The sequence below is a fragment of the Microcebus murinus genome, chromosome 14 (assembly GCF_040939455.1).
Source record: "Microcebus murinus isolate Inina chromosome 14, M.murinus_Inina_mat1.0, whole genome shotgun sequence".
NCBI classification, from domain to species: Eukaryota; Metazoa; Chordata; class Mammalia; order Primates; family Cheirogaleidae; genus Microcebus; species Microcebus murinus.
In genome coordinates this window covers 23,707,058-23,731,098 of record NC_134117.1, presented here as the reverse complement: position 1 = coordinate 23,731,098, position 24,041 = coordinate 23,707,058, and the positions used below count along the sequence as shown (strand labels likewise).

The 24,041-nt window shown below is 39.3% G+C and overlaps 1 protein-coding gene across 2 annotated transcripts in view; it reads left to right on the top strand.

Moving 5' to 3' along the window:
- Positions 1 to 24,041, top strand: part of CNNM2 (cyclin and CBS domain divalent metal cation transport mediator 2) — a 149,516-nt gene that overhangs the window by 42,036 nt on the left and 83,439 nt on the right. The window lies entirely within an intron of this gene.

The following is a 24,041-nucleotide window of genomic DNA, read 5'->3' as shown; positions in this document are numbered from 1 at the left end:
CTCTAAGGCAAGAGTGACCAGTACTTCTTAAGATAAAAGGTGGCCTTTATCATAGCTGAGAGTCCTGTCTTCATCTTAGACAGGATTTTACCAGAAAGCCTTTTAGAGAAGATATTCTTTCTAGTTTGGGAATTTTATGCTGGTCGAAATTTCGCTTTGGTTGAGGTATATTTTCCTGTCTCTGGTTAAGTGTTACTTCTTTTCAACTTGCAGATTTTATATTTAGTTGTCAGAGTTTGCTTGTGCTCAATACTGAAATATGGTTTGTGATTTCTGTACTTATCCGATTAAATTGGAAAAATGTGGAATGAATAAGCTAGAAATGTTTTCTGAAAAATTGGAAAGGATTTAGATAATGGTTTGGAGGAGGTGTAGGAGGTAGGGTGGTATGAATTTTAGAGGTTTAGATTTTTGCCACTGTTCATGCTAATGTAGAAAAGGATCTTGTTTAGAGGGTGCATATTCCTTATAGATTTCGTGACTCAATATTACAAGTATTCGTTGAGTGACTGCTGTATGTAAGGTATAATAAAGAATAGATAGATTGGCTGGGCGTGGTGGCTCTATGCCTATAATCCTAGCACTCTGGGAGGCCAAGCTGGGAGGATTGCTTGAGGCCAAGAGTTCAAGATCAGTCTGTGCACCACAGTGAGGCCCCTTCTTTACAAAAAATACAAAATTTAGTGGGTGCGGTGGCGTGCAACTGTAGTCCCAGCTACTCAGGAGGCTGAGGCAGGAGGATCGCTTGAGCCCAGGAGTTTGAGGTTGCAATGATCTGTGATCATGCCACTGCTCTGATGCCCAGACAGCAGAGTGAGATTCTGTCTTAAGGGTGTTAAAAAAAAAAAAAAAAAAGAAAGAAAGACTAATAATGCACAGTGCTTTCCTTGAGGAATTTATCACAAAATTAGGAAGGTGGGAGTAAAGGAGACTAAGATGAATGTGCTGAGCACAAGCACTAGAACCTGAAAATACCCAACTCCTTGGGAGTGAGGTGGGATGAGAAATAGGGCAGGATGTAGGTGGAGCAAAGCTTCCAGAAGGAAGTGCTCAGTTAAGGAGTCTTTCTAGAAATAACCAGCCCGAAGGCACAGAGTCACAGAAGTGTCCAGAAGGATGCAGAGAGCTGTGACCACTCTGGTAGGTCTATGGGGCTATCTGGGGTCCCCTTCCTCCTTCTATAAAGCAGTTTTATTGAGGTATGATTTACATACCATAAAATCCACCCACTGTAAGTATGCAATCCAGTGATTTTGAAAGTAAATTTATAGAGTCTTGTAACTACCACCCAGGCTAGTCTAGAACACTTGCTTTGTTCTGAGAAATTTCCTCCTGATTTGCAGTCAGCTCCTGCTTTCATCTCCAGCCCAGGCAGCCACTGATCTGCTTTCCGTCTCTATATAGGAATTTCATGTAAAAGAATTATATAAATATATAGTCTTTCATTTCTGGCTCCTTTCACTTAGCATAATGTTTTTGAGGCTTAGCCATGTTGTAACACATATCAGTAGTTTGTTCCTTTTTACTGATTAATTATGTTCTATTGTGTGTATAAACCACATTCTGTTACCTATTTTGCTAGTTGACGGACATTTGTATAGCTTCCAGGTTCGGGGCTATTATGAATAATGCTCATATGGACTTTGCATAAACATCTGTGTGGACATATGTTTTCATTTCTCCTGGGGAGATATGGCTGAAACTGCTGGGTCATATAGTAAGTGTATAGGTATTTAACTGTTTTAAGAAACTGCCAAACTGTTTTCCAGAGTGGCTGTACCATTTTATGAATCAGCAACCTTTGAGAGTTCTGATTTTTCCACATCATTGTCAATGCCTTGTATTGCTAGTCTTTTGCATTATAACTATTCCAGCAGGAGTATAGTGATATCTTAATTGTGATTTTGCTTTGTACTTCCCTACTGATTAGGAATCCCTTTGAATATCATGAATTCTATCAGCTATTTCAGAGAAAGCTCCTTTATAATAGTGGCAATTGGTGAAGGGGTTCATGAACTATTTTTTAAAGCTCTCAAAATAATTTTTGTGTTAATATATAAAATGTCTAGCTGAGCACATGCCTGTAATCCCAGCACTTTGGGAGACAGAGCAGAAGGATTGCTTGAGCCCAAGAGTTCAAGACCAGCCTGGGCAACATAGTGAGATCCTGTCTCTACAAAAATATTTTAAAAATTAGCTGGGTATGGTGGCATGTCCCTGTCCCAGCTTTTTGGGAGGCTGAGGTAGGAGGATTGCTTGCACCCAGAAGTTTGAAGCTGCAGTAAGCTATGATCATGCCACTGTACTGTAGCCTGGGTGACAGAGTGAGACCCTGTCTCTTTAAAAAAAAAAAAAAAAGAGAGAAAAAAGAAATCCAGCGACAGTGTTTTATTTATTTATTTATTTTATTTATTTATTTATTTTTGAGACAGAGTCTCGCTTTGTTGCCCAGGCTAGAGTGAGTGCCGTGGCATCAGCCTAGCTCACAGCAACCTCAAACTCCTGGGCTCAAGCAATCATTCTGCCTCAGCCTCCCGAGTAGCTGGGACTACAGGCATGCACCACCATGCCTGGCTAATTTTTTCTCTATATATTAGTTGGCCAATTAATTTCTTTCTATTTATAGTAGAGATTGGGTCTTGCTCTTGCTCAGGTTGGTTTCGAACTCCTGACCTTGAGCAATCTCCCCGCCTCGGCCTCCCAGAGGGCTAAGATTACAGGCATGAGCCACCGCGCCTGGCCCAGAGACAATATTTTATTGGACTCTTTGCTTGTTTACTTTTTTTGAGATTTGTAAAATTACCCTGTGATGCAAGCTACTGCCTCTGGCCCTCTATCTGCTTTTGTATGTCCCAGGAATAAAGGATAATTTTTCATTTTTAAATGATTAAATGAAATTGTGACATGTGAAAATTACATGAAATTTAAGTTTCAGTGTCATAAATCTTGATTAGAATACAGCTGTATGTATTTATGTCTGCTTTTGTGCTGTAATGGCAGAGTTGAATAGTTGCAACAGAGACCACATGGCCTGCAAAGCCTAAAACATTTATTATCTGGCCCTTTACAGAAAGTTTGCCTAGTCTCAGATTTTGCTGCTGACCTGTCCTTTTGGTTCAGTTATTATGTTCTCCAGTTTGTTGTTACTGAGAAACTCAAGTTCATCTGCAGACTGTCACCCTAGAAGGGAAGAGACTGAAATGTTAAAAGTTTCCAGTTTGCTAGTATGCTCTTTCTTATGCTCTAACTAGTGGCTCTAGTTAGAAGAGTTATGAGAAGTCGCTGGAACCTTGTAAGAAAAAATGGCTCCCAGGAAAAAAAAAGGGAAAGAAACTGGAATTTTTGTAGATGAAGGTATCATGTTAACGGTGATTTTTTTTTTTTTTTTTTTTCTTTTTTTCCTTGAGGGAAGGAAGGGCATGGTGCTTGTTGATTACTTTTATCTACATTCATTGAGTCCTGTGACAGGTCTGGAGAATTGGTAAGGAGAGAATTCATGCAGCTGGTAGGGAGAGAGACTGCTGTACACTGTACCTTTTGTACAACGTAACTGTGCAGTCCAGTCTCTTTATCCTGAGCCATTGTGTTAAACTACAACTATTGGCTGTATTTCATTGAAAGATGCACATTTTTTATTTTAACATCTATGAAAGTGGGGTGATACCATGTCATAGTTTGGCAGCATTTTAAATTTCATAGTAGTGTATAAAGTAATGGTTCACCTTAAATTCATCTTAGATTCAATGAAATGTGCACAATTTCGATTTTCACTTTTGTACCTAAAGCGCATCAGTACAGTTTTTTTCTGTGTTGGCCTTCATGTTCCTGAGTGGTCTCTTCCTCTCCAGTGTGTTTCTCCCATTCTAATTAAATTAGTTTTATACAGTGTTGTCAGATTAACCCTCCCAAGCTATGAATCTGATTAAATCATTACTTTTTTTTTTTTTTTTTTTTTTTTTTTTTTTTTTTTGAGACAGAGTCTCACTTTGTTGCCCAGGCTAGAGTGAGTGCCGTGGCGTCAGCCTAGCTCACAGCAACCTCAAACTCCTGGGCTCGAGCGATCCTTCTGCCTCAGCCTCCCGGGTAGCTGGGACTACAGGCATGCGCCACCATGCCCGGCTAATTTTTTTTTTTTATATATATATATCAGTTGGCCAATTAATTTCTTTCTATTTATAGTAGAGACGGGGTCTCGCTCAGGCTGGTTTTGAACTCCTGACCTCGAGCAATCCGCCCGCCTCGGCCTCCCAAGATAAATCATTACTTTCTGCAATAACTTTTAATAGCAAACAACTGTAATAGAAAGTCCAAACTTCTTAGTATCTCACTTTAGACTCTTTGAATGAAATACTAGTTTGTCTTCTACCTTCTTTTATTCTTCATGTATTCCAGTTTCTAGTCAATAAGCTAACAGTATTGTTCATATATGCTATTTTTTCATCTTATATTTGCTTATTGACTACTTGCTTGGAATCGTTCCCTGCCATGTCCCCAAGTCTCTGCTTGTGTGAATTCCACCTGTGCTTTCTGCTCACCTTCTCTGGCGTCTTTCTTGCAGTTGCTGCTGATATTAGTGGGTGAAAGATAACTCTTGAAAAAGAATAGGTGTTTTTGTTTGTTTGTTTGTTTTTGAACTCTGGGATTTTAAGGGATACATTGAAGTCCTGGGAACCATGTAATAGTTTCCGAATGCCGGGTGTGGCTTTGGAAAGGAAGAGCTGAATTCCAGGTGCAGATCTGTTTGAAAGGATTTTTTTTTTTTTTTTGAGAGGGGGTCTTGCTCCATCTCCCAGGTTGGAGTGCAGTGGTATGATCTTAGCTCATTGTAACCTTGAACTCCTTGACCTCAAGAGATCTTCCTGCCTCAGCCCCTTGGGTAGCTGGGACTACAGGTTCACACCACCACACCCAGCTAATTTTTTTTAGTTTTTGTAGAGATGGGGTCTTACTATGTTGTCCAGTAAAGTGATTGTTTTTGTCTTGAGATGAAGGAGTCGGAGGGGATACGTGGGGTATTACGTGTGGCCCTGCAGGTAGGTCACCTGGTCAGGCTCTCTCTGTGAATATAGAGTGAGAGGGAAAACACACAAAACATAATAGATCTAAGGTGTAGAGGACATGTGCGTGTCCAAATTAGAATTCAGTCGTATTTTTGTCCAATTGAAGTGATGATGGATGGGTGAAGTTTCACTGGATTGATGTAAGGTCCTATTTTGGCTGTAAAACTAGTTGCAAAAATGAGCACAGGATGATGCTGAGGGGTATGTGGCTTAGGAGTAGCACTTAGGAACATCTGCCAACAGCTGAATGTGAGTCAGTAGTGATATGTGACAACAAAAATGTAAAATCTCAGATATGTTATTTTCAAAAAGAATATCTAGAATTAGGGGAGATGACAGTCACATTTTATTCTGTACTGGGGTGGACACAACTATAAAGTATGGGTCATTTCTGGGACATAGATTCTGAAATATGTTCCAGGGTAGTAGCCAGGATGGTGAAGGGCCTAGAAGCCACATATGGAAGAACGATTGAAGAAATATTTACTTTGGAGAAAAGAGAGCTTGGGGAATGTGGAAGGCCATAGTTAGCCACCAGGTATTTCTAAAGGAAGAGGATTTGTACCTTGTGGTTCTTGGGGGCAGAACTAAAGCCAGTGGAAGCCAAGATAGACATGGCTCAGTATAAGGAATAATTTACGGTGAAAGCTGTCTAACGATGGAGTGGAAGATGGTAAGCTTCCTGTTGCTAGAGATGTGCAGGCATTGGTTGAACAAGCATCATGCAGTCATGTTTTAGGGGATTTAAGCTGAATCACTAATAGCTGCCCACTTTTCCTCATAAATGGAAAGGCAAGAAACATTCAAAATTTAAATTGGTGCTCAAATTTTAATGCACTATTATGACATGACATGTTATCAAGTTTATTATTTGCAATGGACAGTAATCACTTTAGAGAGCATGAGCCAGCAGGTGTGTTTCAGCTGTCCTTGGCATTGAGTGGAGCAGAGTTGTGACACTGAACTGGATAGTGACCCTGCTTGAGCAAGTTTACCCGAGTGGACTGTGGGCTGAAATTGTTTAATTTCAGCTACACACGCGCACGCACAAACTCCATAGAGTTACAGCCTTTTCCCATCAATGACACAAGTATAAGAACCTGCAAATATATGTGTGCTGAGAAGGCAGGAGGAGCTTTATGCCAAGGTCTTCCTAAAACTGAATAAACACATCACTTAGCATGTTAACATTTGAGTGTCTCTTGGCAGGCCCTGTGAAACAACTCTCTGGAACACGGTTTGCAAACCATAGCACTAAATGATTGATCTCTAAGGACACCTTTCGGATTGTGAAATTCTTCCGCAAATGATCTTCTAATAAATGGTAGGCAGTGGTTTAGGACTGGAGTAACAGAAGCGTAGCCAATTAAAACTATGAGAAAATTTAGGTGTATTATAATTGGCCCCTTTGGAATTTGGCCACAGCCTTGAGGCTCATAATTAGAACCAAGTCAGCAGTTTGAAATATGTTTTCACCATGGGGGAGAAGAGAGTCTCCTTGTGGTAAACCTCTCATGGCACTGCGAGCCACTTCCAGTTTAAGTGAAATTCTTCTCCTTTCTCTTAAAAGAATCTCACTGAGTCCTTTCAGTTGTAAATCTGACATTGTTGAGTGGAGAGAAATTTGGAAGAGAATGATTAATGAACATTGTATTGGAGTATATAAAGTCATTGAGCAGACTGAAGGGTTTAGAAGTGGAGAGAAAGATCTTGAAGCAATCTGAGCCCCAAATAGACTAAAACATGCATGCTTGTGCTAATTTTCTTTTAAATTCATAAAAATCCTTGGAGGGATAGTAGAATGAAAAAGAGAAAGCACAGTGAATACAATTTTATGATTAGTGAAAGAAGAATTTAGTAGAGTAATGCAGAATTGAAGCTCTAGGCAGATTGCTACTCATCGTTTGAGCTTCTGGCTTCCCTGAACCCTCAAGTCTGGGGTAAGTGCCCACCTTGGTAGTATATGAGGCCAAGCCTGTTATAAGGTGTATTCTGTCTTCTAATTGGTTGATTGTTTTCAAATCCTCTACTGTAAGCTTCAAGAAGATAGGGACCAAGTTTGTACCTTTGGACTCTCAGAGTTAGATGTATGTTAAGAGTTTATGAAATGTTTATTGAATGAATAAACAGGAATCCCTTTAGCTTGCTTTCATTGATCTACTTTTTTGGGCACTTTATGAAATGTTGCTGGTAACCTAATCATGCTACTTGTCTTGGTTATTAAAACTTCACCTGTGCATGCTGATAATTGGTCAAGTTGGATGTTGGGTACAGGGAGGCTCATTATGGTATTCTTTCTATAATAAGTTAAAAAAAAGATATTAACCTCTGCAAAAGTAATCTGAAGAACTGTTCCCATCTCACAGAGTGGTATGCATTTGATAGCTAAGTTATGACAAGCTCTTATTACTCTTATGCATGTTTGTACAGATTGAAAATCCCTTATCCTGGCCAGGTGCATTGGCTCACACCTGTCATCCTGACACTCTGGGAGGCCAAGGTGGGAGGATTGCATGAGCTCAGTAGTTTGAGACCAGCCTGAGCAAGAACAAGACCCCATCTCTACTAATGATAGAAAAGTTAACTGGGTGTCGGGGCACACACCTATAGTCCCAGCTACTCGGGAGGCTGAGGCAGGAAGATCACTTGAGCCCAGGAGTTTGAAGTTGCAGTGATCTGTGATGATGCCATTGCACTCTAGCCTGGGAGACAGAGCAAGACTCTGTCTCAAAAAAAAAAAAAAAGGAAAAAGAAAGAAAATCCCTTCCCAAAATGCTTGGGACCAGAAGTGAATTTTTAAAAAATTTTGGAATATTTACATTATACTTACTGATTGAGCATCCCAAATTCAAAAATCTGAAATCTGAAGAAGCAAGGGGAGGTGAGGACAGTAGGCGAGCAAGAGAGATGATGCAGATAAACAGAATCTCCAGTCTCTTCCTCGGTTTTCTCTGAGGTCTTCCTTGGACCTCTTTTTAGTCTGTTCTCCCTCCCTAGGCGATTTCATACAAGTGCTTGTTATTTTGTTTTATAATAAACTTTTAATTTTTGAGTAGTTTTAGATTTACAAAAAAAATTGTAAAGATAATGCCACCACCACCTCCTGCACATAGTTTCCCCTCATTAACGTCTTACATTAGTATGGTTCCCTTGTCACAACTGAACCAGTGCTGATATATTACTATTAACTGCAGTCCATGTTTTATTGAGGTTTTGTTATTTTTACCTTATGTCCTTTTGCTTTTCTGTTCCAGGATCCCATTCATGATACTTTACATGTAGCAGACATGTCTTATTGGGCTTTTCTTGGCTATGACAGTTTCTCAGACTTTCCTTGTTTTTGATGACCTTGACAGTTTGAAGGAGTACTGGTCAAGTATTTTCTAAAATCATTTGTCTAGTGATTTCTCAGGAATTAAGGGGTTTGGGGAAGAAGACAAAATGATAAAGTGTCATTGTTGTCACCTCATATAAACAGAATATACAGTTAATATAACTTATCACTGTTGACATTAACCTTGGTCACCTGGCTGAGGTAGTCTCTTCCTTGGGTTTAAAACTACTATATGTGCTTTTACCAACAACTCCCAAATTTATTTTCAAGCCCAGACTTTTTAAACTCCAAATTCATATATCAAGCCTATATGTTCAACAGCTCCACTTGGAGCCATCCCAAATGTAAAATGTTCAAAACTGGGCTATTGTTTTTCTTCCCACCCTCTCCAAAGCTACACATGCTACAGTCATCCCTGTTTCAGTTAATGACAGTTTTGTTTTTCTAGTTGACAAATTTTATCTTTGCAAAATCTTATGCTTTGACTTTGTTTCTCTTACCCTTAGGTGTAATTGTTCAGGAAATCATACTGATTCTAACTTCAAAATATTTTCAGAATGTGGCCACTCCATATCATCTTCACCTGAACCACCACTATTTTATACTCTTATCAGATTATTACATTAGCTTCCTAGCTGGTCTCCCTGCTATTTCACCCTTGACTCCTTATAATTATTTTCCACACAGCAGTCAGAGTGATTTTTTTTTAAAAAAAAGACTTTACTGATGTTTATAAACACACAGAAAAGTGCACATATCATGAGTTTGCAATGAATTTTCACACACGGATCACACCTCTGTAACCAGTGCCCAGAGCAAGAGACAGAACATGACTCCCAACTCCACACGCTCCTACCAAGTCACTCCTCCTACGGATGGCCACTGTCCTGACTTCCAGAACATAGGTTATTTTGTCTCTTTTTGTACTTGATCTAAATGGAATCATACAGTATATAATTTTTGAGTCTGGCTTCTTTTATGGAACTTTGTATATGTGAGATTGAGCCATGATGCGTGAAATTGGAAATGGTTTCTTCTCGGTGCTGTATACTGTTCCGTTTATCCAGTCTGCTCTTGGTGGGCATTCAGGTAGTTCCCACTTCTAGGCTATTTTCAATGATGCTGCTAAGAACGTTCTAGTATATGTCTTTTGGCAAATATATGTATGCATTTATGTTGAGTATGTATCTAGGAGTAGGATTTCTGGTTCATGGGCTATGCCGTGGTATAAGTTCAGCCGTAGTATATGTTACCAAACAGTTGTCCAAAGTGGTTGTACCCCAGCAAGTGATCTCTTTTAAAAATGTTAACTCCTGTTCCTCCTCATTTGAAAACCTGTGAGCGGTTACCATCTTAGAATAATAGCTACAATTCTTACAGTGGCATGTGAGGCCCCCTATAACCTAGTCTCCTTGCTTTTCTTTGAACATGCCAAGCACACTTACACCTTAGGCCTTTGCTCTAGCTCTCCCCCCTTGTTTGTTCTGCCACATGCCTATGTTGCCTGCCCCCTTATTAAATTTAGATGTGTGCTCACATGTCACCAGCTTATGTAAAATAGCCCATCCTGTCCATCTCTGACCCTTTATGTTGCATTATTTTTCCAGGCGCATGTATCTTTATGTTCAATATATCTAAACTATTACATATATATTACATATGATAACATATTTGTCTCCTCCACCCCACCAGGGACTTTTTTTGTTAACTGCTATAGCCATACCATCTAGAACAGTGGATGTTAGCATTAATAGTTGCCCGATAAATAGTTGAATGAATAAATGAATACATAAAATGAGTAGTTGGTATTAGACATAAGGGATGAAAATAGAAATTTAAGGAGAATGGGAGTAAAGCAAATGAGGTTAGAAATGGATAAAAATCACTGAACTTCATAACATTAGTACGTAGCTTAACAAGACATAGGACTTACAATTAAAAACAGCAGGCGTGGCACGATGGCTCAGGCCTGTAATCCTAGCACTCTGGGCTGAGGCGGGTGGATCGCTCAAGGTCAGGAGTTCGAAACCAGCCTGAGCAAGAGCGAGACCCCATCTCTACTAAAAATAGAAAGAAACTAATTGGCCAACTTAAAAAAAAAAAAATATATATATATATATATATATATATATATATATATATATATATGTAAAAAATTAGCCAGGCATGGTAGCACATGCCTGTAGTCCCAGCTACTCAGGAGGCTGAGGCCGAAGGATCCCTTGAGCCCAGTAGTTTGAGGTTGCTGTGAGCTAGGCTAATGCCACGGCACTAGCCCAGCCAACAGAGTGAGACACTGTCTCAAAAAACAAAAAAACAAAAAACAAAAAAACTCCCAGCAACTCTGTCTCATCCCAGTTCCTCCTCCCCAAAGTTAACCACTTTCAACTTTTTCAGCTGTTTCTTACATGATTAAACTCAGTATTTCTAAACTTTGTGGTTCAATCGCTGTTTCTTTTATTTCAAGTTTAGATCTTATTTATTGGCTTCTTGAACTGGAAGATAAGGATCTTCTTTCTTTTATACTCCCCACTCCCTCTACCGCACACACATCCTCTCAGAATAATTATCAGATTTAAACATGTGCTTCAGATGTTACTTGCTCAGGGATGTCTTCCCTAACTTCTCATATCAAACTAATGTGTTGAGTGTCTACATTATTATGCCTAGGTGAAAATCGTTCCCTGTGAGCCAATGATCACATGTCATTTCTTAACCTTTTTTTCTCCCCCTGGAATTTTCCATAAGTCTTTTTTTGTTTGTTTGTTTGTTTGCTTACTTTTCTTCACCTTACTAGCTTATCCCCATATGCTTTGCCAGAATTCTAAAATAAACATATCAGGTTATGTATCAGTTCTTCAGGTTGTTTGGAGATGTTCTCCTAGAACTGGCAACCTGTGCTGGCCTTTGTACTGTTGTTGTCCTGAATCTTAACTTCACAAATGTAGAATTCCCATCTTTTTTTCCTCTGTTGAGTCCTTTACTTTTGGATCCCCATATCAGAGTCTTTGTTGGTTTATTCACTTATCTTGGGAGAACATATTCTTTAATAGTTCCTAGAGAAAAGATGCAAGAATGGTAAATTCTTAGATTCTTGTTTATCATTTATTGCCATAATAATGCTGTATAACAGATAACAGATGTCAGTTGCACGTTGTAATAAGTGTTTATCGGCCACATGTCTGGGTGGTTGGCTGGGAGGCTCTGCTGATCGTGGTTGGGGTTTGGCCAGCTCTTGGCTGATATAGGATGGCCGAGGCTGGGGTCACTAGGATGACTACCTCACTTCGTGTGTCTCATCTTTCTCGGAGGACCAGCACTCTAGCCAAGCTATGCTTTTCTCATGGTGTTGGGAGAGGGCAAGTGGAAATGCATAAATGCTTTTCTTATATTTCATTTAATTTTTTAATTTTTTTTTTGAGATGGAGTATTGCTCTGTCACCTGGGCTAGAGTGTCGTGGCATCAGCCTAGCTCATAGCAACCTCAAACTCCTGGGCTCAAACGATTCTCTTCCCTCAGCCTCCTGGGTAGCTGGGACTACAGGTGTATGCTACTACACCTGGGTAATTTTTTTCTGTTTGTCCAGCTAATTTCTTTATATTTTTAGTAGACATGGGGTCTCGCTCTTGCTCAGGCTGGTCTTGAACTCCTGGCCTTTAGCAATCCTCCCACCTCAGGGTTCTTTTTATTGGCTCTTTGTATTTGAAATGTGTTCCTTCAAGGATTTGGCAGAGGAGAGAGGAAAAACATAGATCATTACCAATTTGCAGGAGAGAGAAGCTGGCACCCCTTTGGGCCATTTGCTGGGCTAGACGCATTCCCCTGTGTAATCAAGACCGTAAACCTTTGATTAGTAGTTAGTTCTGTGTGCTTTAGGGCTTTCAGATACAAGAATTGTTTTCATCAGTGTATTAATTTGACTCTGGAACTTGTAAGCAGTTGGAAACAAGAGTGCTCCTACTTGTTTTGTATATGTGAATATTTGTTGAGTTTTGAATTAGATGACAATACTTTATTTCAGAGAAGTGTTTGGAGAACAAGTCTTTAAGCTTAGTGACTGAGTTGTGTACAGTTTTGTGATTGGTATTGCATTCAGCAAACATATTACAGTATAAACTGTGGAATGTATGGGAAATTAACATTAAACTAACCTGCCTTATAGAAACCTGACAAATGAGCTGAAGAACTAAATATTAAAAACTGTTCCTGAAACAGCTTACTTAGGTATTTATTTTTCATGAATCATATCTTTTATAAAAGTATTAGGTTTAAATAACTTCATTGAATCTAGTTTTATTTAAATGTTACAGCTTTTTCACAGTTTGAAGAGAGACTCTTATTTTTGTAGCCCATTGTTTGCTCAACTCAGACATTGATTTTATGGGCCCAGCATGCTTCCGCTGTGCCTCTCTGCTAGATTCAGATATTGATTTTAATCATCAGGACAGAGACTTATGATGGAACTAGAAATTTGTTCCTGGGATTGGAATAGAACTTGCTCAGATGTGGTCTAGATATTTATACTTCTTCTTAATGACAAGTGTGGGTTTTTCTTTTTTCTTAATGTTTTAATTAAGTAGTAAAATATATGCTTTATTACATGATTATGGACTTTTAGGTTTTCAAGGGACAGTATCAACTTAGCCTAGCCTTTTCCTTTTATATAGCCTTTAGATTATAAGATTTATGAGGCTGCCATTGGTTGGTAGTAGTTGCTTAGTAAATATTTGTTAAATGAGTGAATGAATGATTGTAGTTAGAGATCATATAGATAAAGATTGAAGCCCAAAGAGGTTAAAATCTAGTGTGGTCAGTTAAGACAACATATAGAGCTGTTTGAAAATGTTTGTATTGCCTCTAGATGTATAGAATTATATTACTAAGGGTGGTGATTTAGCAGAAGTTGGATAAACAATTATAGAGGTTTTGTGTGGGTGTTGAAGTGTAGAATAGCCAAGGTTAAACTGGCCAACTTAAGAAAGCTGAAGAGTAAGATAGCTTAAAAAAGTTGTGTATATTAATAGAATCAGAAATACTAATACAAATAATTTATATTATTGTAGTTCCCAATAGCCATCAAGTAGGGGAATTCAGTTTTTTAAGCTATGGCACTGGCTCCAAGTCTTTTTTTTTTATTTTATTTTATTATTTTTTTTTTTTTTGAGACAGAGTCTCACTCTGTTGTCTGGGCTAAAGTGTGGTGGCGTCAGCCTAGCTCACAGCAACCTCAAACTCCTGGGCTCAAGCGATCCTCCTGCCTCAGCCTCCCAAATAGCTGGGACTACAGGCATGCACACCATTCCAAGCTAACTTTTTCTATATATTTTAAGTTGTCCAGCTAATTTCCTTCTGTTTTTGTGGCAGAGACGGGGTCTTGCTCTTGCTTAGGGTGGTCTTGAACTCCTGAGCTCAAACAATCTACGCACCTCGGCTTCCCAGAGTGCTAGGATTACAGGCATGAGCCACCCCACCCGGCCTAGCTCCAAGTCTTCATGTGTACAAAGTTCTTGCAGGAAAATTTTTGTGATCTTACAGTGATTTTAAAGAAATATATGTAAAAGGCTTAGGAAGTCCTTTTTTTTTTTTTTTTTTTTTTTTTTGAGACAGAGTCTCGCTTTCTTGCCTAGGCTAGAGTGAGTGCCGTGGCGTCAGCCTAGCTCACAGCAACCTCAAACTCTCCTGGGCTTAAGCAATCCTACTGCCTCAGCCTCCCGAGTTGCTGGGACTACAGGCACGAGCCACCATGCCCGGCTAATTTTATATACATATAAGATGGCCAATTAATTTCTTTCTATTTTTATAGTAGAGACAGGGTCTCGCTCAGGCTGGTTTTGAACTCCTGACCTTGAGCAATCCGCCCGCCTCGGCCTCCCAGAGTGCTAGGATTACAAGCGTGAGCCACCGCGCCCGGCCTTAGGAAGTACTTTTTAGAACTAGATATTTCTTTGACAGTGTAAGCCCCCAGATTAAAAATTAAATGTGTGACAATCTTGTCATTATTCTTTTTTTGAATTGCGGTCTCTGTTAAGGAGAGAAAAGGACCGAATTTTACTAATATTTTCTAACATGAAAAGGGAAAAAGGAAGGGGGAAAGTCTCTTTTCCTTCAACAGTTGGGTAAAATTTCTGCTTTGTATGGGAAACCCTGGCAGACCTTGGGAATTCTGAATTGCTCTAGATGGTTTTGTCTTTTTTTTTTTTTAAACAATTTGAATTAGCTAATGTTTTTCTTTCCATCAGAAACATGTTTTTCCCTTCTCAGCCTCACATTTAACTTAATTAGGAATCCTCTTCTGTATCTTCATCTTGTTTGGTGTAGCCAAAATTCTTCAAACATCACTGAGAAATCTCAAAGCTTCTTTATCTGCCACGCTCCTCCTCATCAGAGCTAGATTTAGGGAGTCTTTGTGGTCCTTTGCTTCCAAGGGAATGGCCCTAAACTGGCGAGAACACCAGTCTCATTTGTGTTCTTTGTTATTCTCTGGGTATGTTCCAGGGTGATACCTCACCCTGCACTACTTCAGATTCTCCCTTGATTTCTTACTGGCTGCTCTTGGGTGTACTCTGTGTAGTCACCAAGTCCCCCAACTTCATCACCAAAAACTTGATGAGTACCCAGAAGTTCCTGGTGGCTAGGTAAGCATGCCTTTCTCTACAGACTATGTTTTTGTTTAAATTGCCAGATCAGGTCGATGGAATAATGGTCGTTAAGCTATAGTGTAATCAGTTAATAACAGCTTATCAAAGGACACTGGTAAAAGCAGGATTGGGAGCTGGGGGCCTTCCTGGTTTTCCAAATGGAGAATGAGCAGGCCTTGCCAACTGTGGTAGACCTCCCAGATGATGATGTTTGGCATGTCTATACTTTGGAGTATTGCCCATCAAGTTGGAGACCTGTAATTTTATATCCGTGGAGCATTTACCTACACTGTGCCTTACCCCTGGATGTTGATCTAGGCTTGCTCTGATGCACCAATAGTATTCAGTGCCTGCTTTGGTCTATAGGGCATGAACCCGCTCCAGTGTTTACCGGCCCTATTTTATTTGGAGAGAGTCATCCAAATGGCTTACCACTGAATCTCAGGATTACAAAGATAGTGCCATTTGGTTTAGACTTGAATGTGGATGGTGAAGGGGCAATTTTGTAAAACCTCAGAAGCCAAAACTAGAATCAGTGTGGAAGTTACAGAGCAGTCAATTTCAGCTTAATATAAGTAGAATTTACAATAAATAGAGCTGTTTTAAAATGACCTATATTGCCCCAGATGTGTAGAATTATATTAGTTAGAAGTAGTGATTCAGCAGAAAGTGGACAAGCACTTATAGGGATTTTGTGTGGGCATGGAGGTGTGGTGGGGTAGGCTAGGGTGATACACTGATGGTGAGATTTTTATTACCTTTTTTTATTTCTTTTAAGAAAAAATTGATTCATATGTTATTTTGAGATATGATGGTGAGAATTTTTGATTCAAGTGTAAGTGTTCCAGTAGTGTAGATGAACACAAAGAGAAGAAACACCAAAGATTCTGGTGGTGGTTAGTCAGTAAGCAAGACAGCATTGCCAATGGAGGGTGTACCAGAGGAGCGGAAAGCCAAATATGAAAGCCCATACTTAAAACATGAAAGCAGGAAGTAGAACTGCTGAAAGAGACCATTCAGAAGAACAAAACCAGAATAGTTTAGAGTGCAAAGGCTGAGGGAAAAGAGTTTAAAGGAGGAAGAAGGAATTAGAGAATGACATAGAAAATCATACATTCTAAAGCAGTCGTCCCCAAGGTAAGTGGCGTGTATAGTCAACCACTGGGATGCAGGACTCACCCATATATATGACTGAATATACACATATATTCTTAAATATATTTTTTATGCATTTCATGATATATATTTAGTAATATATATAATTTATCAGTAAATACAAATAAGACGTATGCTGAAAATTTTCGTAGAATACATAGTCAAAAATGGTTTAAGACCTCTGTTCTAAAAAAAATAAAACCCTCTAGGTCTTCTATGCTTAGATATTTCCCATATAGCTTTATAAATATTTATTCATCAGATGTTGGTTTGATGGATATTTACTTCTGCCTACCCATAATAGGCATAATGAAGAATATAATATTGCAGAATGTACTGTCTCTGACTTTAGGAGCATGGTCTGGTTAAGGATATGTTTCAGTTATCTATTGCTACTTAACTATCCCAAAATGTACGGCCTTAAAACAGTAGCCATTTTATTGGCCATAATTCTGTAGTTCAGAAACTTGTCAGGGATGACTTCTGTCCGCCCCAGTGGTGTTTACTGGGCTCACTCACGTGACCGCTCGCAGCTAGTGGCAGGCCAGGGCTAGAAGGTCCAAGGTGGCTGCACTGGCGTGTTTGGGGCCTTTGTGCGGGCTGTCAGCGGAGGGCCGCTCTCCTCCATGTCCTCTCTTGCCGCTTGGTCCCTCATTCTCGGGGCCTTTGTCTCCTCGTGGCCTTCTCTCTAGCAGGACAGCTAGAGAGTGGAAGCTGTCAGGTCTCTTGAGTTCTAACCCACAACTGGCACAGCAGTGACTTCTGCTAATTCTTTTGATTAAAAACAAGTCACGGGGCTAGCTCAGGTTCAGGTGGGGAGGAAACAGCTTCTTGACAGGAGGAGGGAAGAATTGTTGGTACCTGTCTTTGCAGATAATCTGCCACTGGAGTCTAGACACAGTCACTTGAATCAATATAGAATCAAAACAAGTGAATTATAATGAAGTTCAGATTGAGTGTGCTCTTATCCCTCATCAGAACGTAAGCTCCATGAGGGCAGAAATTACCTGTTACATTCATTGGGTTATTCCCAGGGCCAAGAGCAGTGCCTTGCTTGGTTAGAGGCTCAGTAAACACCTGTGAAAGGAAGGAAGGAAAGCTGAGATGGTGGTGATAGTAGCAGAGGGATGGGTATGGAATAGGTTAATTGGAGAAGGCTTCAGAGACAGTGTGAATCTGGACCCCAAGGCCTGAAAAAGAGTGATAAACATGAATGTCTCAGAGATGAGTAGACAACATTTATTTGCTATTCATCAAGCATTAATTGAGCCTGTGCCAGATGTTGGAGATTCAAAGATAGGAGACCTTCCCTTGAGGAATGGGATCTGAACATCTTGGTGTATAACGCAGGCTAGAATATAGAAAAAAGAGGATTCTTCTTGGGATGATAGGGGAAGCTTCGGCATGAGCACACAGTACAGGTGGGGCCGGGGCAGGCAAGTATGACTGGGAAAAGGCTGGGCAGAAGAAGCCACTAGAAAAAGATGGGTATGGCTGTGTATATAAATGAGAAAATTGGAGTGTCTTAAATAGCTGCAGGATTTATTCCTGATAAATGATAAGGAGCTCCTCCTATAAGTGCTTAGACACATGAGTAGTGTGATGAAAACTCGGTTTGAGAGAGTTTCTAGTTACTGGGTATAAAGTAACTTTTTTATATCAGTGATAAGGAGTCTCTGGACTCCATTATTAGGATTCATGGGTTTAATTGATAGTGATCATTTACCTTTCTCTAGTTATACAGTGCTTTACAAGTTTACAAAGACCATTGCCATATATATGTGACAGGGTGAAAAGTAAAAACATTAAATTACTAGTATATAGCAACATCTTCCTTTTCTGTCTCCCTCTACCCAGGGAAGTGGTATTAGTCTTAGTTTGTGGTGAACAAAACAGAAGAGGAAGGTGGATAAAGTAGTAAGCTGAGTATTTCACACTAGAGGGGAAAAAGGAGAGAGGATGAGGATGAGATAGATTAGTGGGGGTGGAATGAAGGGAAGAAGCCCGTGGCTATATCCTCGAGAAGGGGGACTTCATGGGATGGTGATACACAAGGAGGATTTTAGGTGCTAGAGTCCTGCATTATGTTATGTAATTCCCCTTTGCTGCTTCTAGAAGAGGCCTCATATAAGGGGCTGGGGTTTTTGTTTTATTTGGCATGGGAAGGGTGTTGACTGTTATGTCACTGTGCTGAACATGGCATCAGGATGGCCCAGTACCCTGAACATTAGCTTCTTTGGTTCAACATTCTCACCCAATAATTGTATGAAATGTGGGGCAGGAATCATTATTTTTCTTAAATTACAGAGGAAACTGAGGCTCTGAGAATAAGACAGGAACCAAAGGTCAGAGTCCACTGTATAGGAGCCTCAATGTAAGGGCCTAAACTATGGCAGTAGATAATTCTGGAGAACTATTGTTAAGAACCCACTGTGTATGCTCCATGTTACTTAATTGATTTAGCAAATTGAAAAGATATTGGACAAAGACAGGACTCCAAGAGCCCTACAGTCAGTGGTGTTAATACTTTTTGGGCTGAAACCCATGAATGCTCACAAGTATAAATGAAAGTGGATGACACATACTATGAAAGTGCTTACTTTGGAGCACAAAGGAATCCTCTAGATCTATGGTTCTTGAAGTCTTATTTACATATTGTTCTAAGAATCTTGTACAAAGGATGGAACTGTCCCCCAGAAATATGCACACACACACTTTGGCATACAATTTGAGGAGATGTCTAGTTCTGCAGCCTACCTGGAGCATCCAGTGAACTCATTATTTGCTAACTTCACCAAGGTTGATTGAATGAGTTGAAATGCTCTTCCTTGGTGAAATTCTGCCCCCTACCCCTTTTGGGGGGAAGCTCACTATACCTAAAAATAGCATTAAGAAAAGTAATCATTTCATCCATAATTTGACTCAAAATTCATGAGTCCAGTATCAAAACCATGATAGTTATTTGATCAATGAGATTGTTCTCTAGGAAAGTGAGGCTTAATGAATGACTTTTGTGACCAATGTGCACGTTCCCCTCAGTTGCTCTAGGAGTCGCTTATGAATGAGTCCTTTCAAAGGGAATGATTTTGACTTCTAAAAGCTTAACCAGAGTAGGGGCCTCGGGTATAGGATTCAGAATAAATAGTATCCAATAGTAGTAACCCTGATTGTCAAATTACGTTGACTTTTATAATGCAGTACTCTTCATTTTGAGTATTTCAGCTTTTTTTGTTGTTCTCTTTGTTTCCTTATTCACTAGACAGATCGAGTTTTAATTCTGAATATTGAGTTCTGTGCAAACAGAAATAAGCTTAACAGCTTATCCTCACTGAGTGACTTCTGTCTGTATAGACAAGTGGCCGCCATGGCTAGAGCCCTGGCAAAATGTCAGGATGAGCTGGGGAAAGTCTGTTACCTTTTTGGCCATCCTGAATAGTTCCTGAAGAGTTCAGGCAACATTTTATTTGAGACCTAACTAGTCAAGGTTAAGTTATTCATCATTCAGTGAGTAACTTTTGAATTTTCCAAAGACTTAGCTGTGGTCTTTTTTTTCCCTTTCTTTTCTTTTTTTTTGTATTCAGCAAATACAGTTTTATTTTTATTTAGCCTTGCCTTGTATGCTAGGGAAGAAAAAACATTTGCTTTATTTGTGTTCTTAATTAAAGTGAGTCATGACTGACTACACTGAAAAAAGGGTACACTTAAAGATAGGTTTCTTAATGCCCTCTTCACTCATTTGTTCAGCTCTAGGGCTTCTGGTTCTTTTATTTATTTATTTATTTATTTGAATTTCCAGGGTCTTATTATTATTATTATTTTTATTTCGGCATATTATGGAAGTACAGATTTTAAGGTTTCAATAAATGCCCTTTCCCCCCCTCCCCCCACAAGTCTGAGTTTCCAGCATGACCATTCCCCAGATGGTGCACATCTCACTCATTATGTATGTATATACCCACCCTTCCCCCCTTCCCCCTGCCCAATACCCTATTACTGTAGTACCTGTGTGTCCACTTAGGTGCTACTCAGTTAATACCAGTTTGCTGGTGAATATATGTGGTGCTTGTTTTTCCATTCTTGTATACTTCACTTAGTAGTATGGGTTCCAGCTCTAACCACGAAAATATAAGATGTGCTATATCACTATTGTTTCTTAGAGCTGAATAGTACTCCATGGTATACATATACCACATTTTATTAATCCATTCTTGGATTGATGGGCACTTGGGCTGTTTCCACAGCCTTGCAATTATGAATTGTGCTGCTATAAACATTCGAATGCAGGTGTCTTTTTTGTAGAGTGTCATTGGATCTTTTGGGTAGATGCCCAGCAATGGGATTGCTGGATCAAATGGTAGATTCACTTGTATCGCTTTAAGGTATCTCCATATTGCTTTCCACAGAGGTTGAACTAGTTTGCAGTCCCACCAGCAGTGTAGGAGTGTTCCTCTCTCTCCGCATCCACGCCAGCATTTGTTATTTGGAGACTTTTTGATAAAGGCCATTCTCACTGGAGTTAAGTGATATCTCATTGTGGTTTTGATTTGCATTTCCCTGATGATTAGAGATGATGAGCATTTTTTCATGTTTGTTGGCCCCATTCTTCTGTCTTCTTTAGAAAAGTTTCTGTTCAAGTCCTTTGCCCACTTTTTAATAGGGTTATTTGATTTTTTTCTTGCTGATTTTCGTGAGTTCTAAGTATATTCTAGTTACCAGCCCTTTATCGGATACGTAGGATGCAAAAATTTTCTCCCCTTCTGTAGGTTGTCTGTTTGCATTCATGACTGTTTCTTTGGCTGTGCAGAAGCTTTTTAGTTTCATCATGTCCCATTTATTTATTTTTGTTGCTGCTTTGATTGCCTTTGGGGACTTCTTCATAAACTCTTTGCCTAGGCCGATGTCTAGGAGAGGCTTCTGGTTCTTAAAAGGTGACTAGTGATTGTACAAACAGTATCATTTAATAATTTAACATTCATCACAGCTCCTTATATTTCACATCCATTAAATGTTCAAGTAGGCAGGGCACAAGGCCAGTGAAAGGGGTGGGCACGGAACACCCTAATGTTTAATCCAGAGAAGCCTTTGCTGATCGTGAATACTGATTTCTGTGTGGGGCATAGCGATCTTTAATTTTGATACTCTATCCACTTCCCATTTTGTTTTTTAAGGAGTCAGGGGACAATGCTTGTCTCTTCCTTAATCCATACTGCTTTGAATGATTGAGGGTGTGTAACTTCAGAGACCTTTCTGTAAATTTATCTTCTTGTTTCTTTTACCCCGTTTCCTAGTCTAAATGGAGAACTTTCATTGTAGTTGTACAGTAAGAATAGATATATCTCTCTTTAAGAATGAGACCCAATTTTTGTATTTTCCATTGTGGTTCTAGGAAATTCTTTTTTTTTTTTTTTTTTTTTTGAGACAGGGTCCCACTCTGTCGCCTGGGCTAGAGTGTGGTGGTGTCATCATAGCTCACTGCAAACTCAAACTCCTGGGCTCAAGAGATCCTCCTGCCTCAGTGTCCTGAGTAGCTGGGACTATAGGCGTGTGCCACCATGACAGCTAAATTTTCTATTTTATGTAGAGATGGGGTCTCCCTGTGTTGCTTAGGCTGGTCTTGAACTCCTGGCCTCAAGCGATCCTCCCACCTCAGCATCCCAAAGTGGTAAGATTACAGGCCTGAACTGTTGTGCCCAGCTGGAAACTCTTAATTTTGTAAGAGCATGCCGCCTTCTCTTACTTTGTCACCCTCATGAAATTCTTCCAACTTGAAAAGGGATGGAAATAATTAATTGAAGAAAATAAGACATTTATTTAAATGGATATTTATTTTTTATTAATATTTATTTTAGATTACTTCCTTGCTCATTTTGGAATTTTAGTATATGATCTTCGGATTTGAACTGTACCATTAATTTTTTCCATTACATTGCTCTCCCACTTTTTCATATTTGACTTGCTTAGCTCTCAGAATTTTGACTCTTTATTTCTTAAATTCCATCATCTGAAATCTATACTAATTTGGAATATCTGAGGGAGTAGAGAGAAGACCAGTGTAAAATAGCATGAAATCTTAAATACAGAGTATTTTTCAAGGAATATTATGTTACCATTTGCATATATACATTAAAGACTTGAACCACAACCTATTACCTATTATTGGGCCTTAAGGAATTTGCAATTAGCTGAGCCTTTGTGTTGCATGTAAATAGATGCTTCTCAGTGCTTGAGGCTACTTTGAAAGAGTTATTAATAGTTTAACCAGTAACACTTAGTCTTAGTTATACTCTTATTCAGTAAACTTTTCATTTTTTTCTGTATACATAGGATAAAAGTAAATTTAGCTATATGAACTATTATGTTTTTTTAGAGAAAATGTAGCCTTTTCCTCTCCATGAATGTATATTTACATGACTTATATCTACTATACACACTGATATGTACGTGCACATGTATTATAATCCCTGAGCAAGCTTCATATTTATACATAACTTGAATAAATAATCTTTGGGTATAAACTAGACTGAGTTTTCTGAGTGCAGAAATCACATACTTTGGCATTCTTCTACTTGCTCCCAAAGTAGACATATTTGCCAAAGACATTGCCCAGTTCCCCATAGTGAGGGCAGCTTTTTGCTGGAAGCAAGCTCCAGTTCCTTTCTATTTGGAATGCTGATGAATGATGGGGAGCAGTCCAGGTAAAGGCGGGCTGGGAGGTCGAGCTACCTGCAGTCTACTTACTTGTGAATGGGAATATGATCTGTGCCTGTCCCAGATTCCCAAGCCTACCACAAGGGCATTGGAGTCAGCCCTGGAATTGGACCTCAGCTCTGTCATTTTCCAGCTGTGGGATCTATCTTGGACATACTAAGTTAGTCTCTTCAAGCTTCAGTTTCTTCAAGCTTCAGTTCCCTCATCTAGAAAATGAAAAGTGATAATTACAGCCCCACTAGGGTGTACATGCTCCAGGAGGGGATTTTGATAGTGGCAAACAGGGGAATTCCTGTCCTAATGGGCAGATCAGTTTGTCATCTACCTGGCCTTGTCAGATTTTCTGAAAAAGGCCTTTTTGAGCAAGATATATCGTACTTATCTGTATTTTCCCACGAGGTTGCAAGTTCTTGGTCCTTGTCTTATTCTTATAACTAGCTTATAGTACGTGGTACTCAAGAAATGTTAATTGGATGAATAGATGATACGTACTGTCCTGAGCCTACCATTGTATGTGGATTTCCAATTATGATGTTTATTTACGTGCACTAAGAAATGTATGTGCTATAAGGTTTACTGTGAGGATGGTGCGTGGTATGTGGCCAGTGTGGATTACTGACCTGGCTTGGCTGGACATACATTCCCTCACTTCCTCAGGATTGCTGTTTGACTTCCTGAACCTGAATTTTTCTAGGAAGAAGGTTAAGACTTTTGTTGTTACCTAGGAGAGGTTAAGTTTTTCCTAGTTATGCACTAGCAGGGGCTAGTTTATCTGATTTTACCCTTCAATTGGTCAGAAGTTTTGGACGGCTGCAGCTTTTGCATAACTTTTTCCAAAATAATTCTATTATCTGATAATTTTGGAATTCTTAATTTTTATTATTTTTTTGCTTTTGACTATTGCCTTTTGCTTATAGTGGATTATTTCCTCCTATTGTTTGTGATTTTTGGCTTGTGAGTAGGTTTTTTTTTTTTTTTTCTCTCTCTCCCTTAGAAGAAGAGCTTTATCTGTGAGAATCCTGTATAGCTTTGGTTGAGGATGTATCCTTTGTTGTTAATTTTTTGACTTACAGTTTCCAGGACCACTCAATTACTAAAATTTAAGTTTCAAATTGTATGTGAGGTATACATATAGGTCCATTGTT